Below are 1,792 nucleotides of genomic sequence, written 5' to 3'. Positions count from 1 at the left end.
TCCCTCCTCATGAAAACCTAGCCTCCCCTTGTTGACTGTCCATCTGTCTTGTAAGGAAGAGGTCCTTTGACCGTCTCCATAGTATTACACACGTGGGGCTCCACTGTCTTCCTCAGACTTTAGTCATGCCCCGCCCTTGCTCCTGAGATTTAAGCACTGTGTTTGGCCTCTGGCATCTGGGACTCTATCATTCCCCACTGCTACAGAAAGCCCAGTACTACTGGGCTAAAAAGTTCACAACATCTTACAGAATAATGTGAATGAATTTTTTGGCCAACCCAATGTAACAGCATTTCTTACTAATGCCCGCCCAGGTTCACCGACCTTTTCAACGATCTCAGGGCCTCTCTCAACGCCTTTCCGATAGACACTCGCAGCCCTCGTGGAACACAGCCAACTTTTCCCAACCTCATGCAGCACATCCGCTCTATTCTCTACGCCTTTTGGTTCTTTCCACGCAGTCTGTCATGTCTGCTTCACTTTGTGGGGACTGTCACTTTTGCCAAGTTTCCAAAAGCCATCCCAGCAGCATATAAGCACATTTCTCCTGAGATTCTTGCCACGATGTTAAATCCTATCTGTGTTTCTGTATCACTAAACACCTGTCTATCTAGCTTTCCATTCCACCTCCTTTGATACAGCACCTTGACCCCATCCCACCTGTACCCTCCCAACTCCTTCCACTCATATAACAGATAAGCCAGTTTCTGCCCCCCGAAGTAGGCCCAGTACCTCCCCAGTCACATCCTCTGGGATTTGATGTTTGCTGTTAGTCTGGTTGCCTGGAAGAGAAGTGGGGATAAATCCCAAGATAGTTAAGCATCATTTTGTAACGCACCTGCCTTGTTTTCTTTGAGGCCTTCACATGATCTTCCAACAGGCAGTGGAGGGGGGGAGAGGACAACTGTCTTTTAACAACGGGGAGGGATTTGGGAGCTCAAGGTCCTCAATAGTATCTCCCCAGACATCCCTCTCTCAAGTGCCCTAGACGAGTTGTGTAGGGCTCTCTGGAGCTGAGAAGTCAGCTCTGAGGTTCTACTACTCTTAGTTAAGCCTAGTCTTCTGCTCTGTCTGGCCTCTGGCTGCATAAGACTATAGAGAAGTCGCTCAGTCGTGTCCGACTCTTTGCGACCCCATGGACTGTAGCCAACCAGGCTCCTCAGTCCATGGAATTTTCCAGGCAAGAGTACTGGAGTGGGTAGCCGTTCCCTTCTCCAGGTGATCTTCCCAACCCAGGGATCGAACCCGGGTCTCCAGCACTACAGGCAGACGCTTTACCGTCTGAGCCACCAGGGAAGCCCACATAAGACTACAGTGTTTCCTTAAATGATGCCAACGATGACTCTGCAAATCTACCTCTAGGGGCACAGGTTCAAACTCTAGCTGGGGAACTGAGATCTCACATGCACTGTGCAGCCAAAAAAATTTTAAAAAGAGAGGCCAAGGAGGCCCTCTTGCCTTCCCATTTTGCCTTAAATTAGTGACTAATTATCCAGAGCCAGCCATGATCTCCTCTCGACAAATTGGTGATACTCAGCACTAACCACCTCATTCTATAGTTACCATTTCCCTCTTACTTTCTTAAATGCCAGAGATAATATATCTGCCTGCATTGCCTCCCATCAGCATCCCCACCCAGTTCACAGAGGTAAAAGTTTTAGCAACTGCACCTCTCCAGCACCACAGGCCATCTGTGCTGGGTACTCAATGCCAACCAGCTGGCAAGTCATCTTAGTTTAAAGCCTGATTCTCAAGACCATTCTGGATACCAGCTTAGATTGGGCCCCCTAAA

The 1,792-nt window shown here is 48.8% G+C and overlaps 1 non-coding gene across 1 annotated transcript; it reads right to left on the bottom strand.

Moving 5' to 3' along the window:
* Positions 1 to 1,224: 1,224 nt before the first annotated feature.
* TRNAY-GUA lies at positions 1,225 to 1,296 on the bottom strand. The gene has a single exon. It is a non-coding gene; the product is annotated as a tRNA-Tyr (tRNA).
* Between the last annotated feature and the right edge of the window lie 496 nt (positions 1,297 to 1,792).

Source organism: Oryx dammah, unplaced genomic scaffold, assembly GCF_014754425.2.
Source record: "Oryx dammah isolate SB20612 unplaced genomic scaffold, SCBI_Odam_1.1 HiC_scaffold_2, whole genome shotgun sequence".
In the NCBI taxonomy this organism is placed as follows: domain Eukaryota; kingdom Metazoa; phylum Chordata; class Mammalia; order Artiodactyla; family Bovidae; genus Oryx; species Oryx dammah.
The sequence above is the reverse complement of the archived record's forward strand: the minus strand, read 5'-3'. Positions and strand labels throughout refer to the sequence as shown.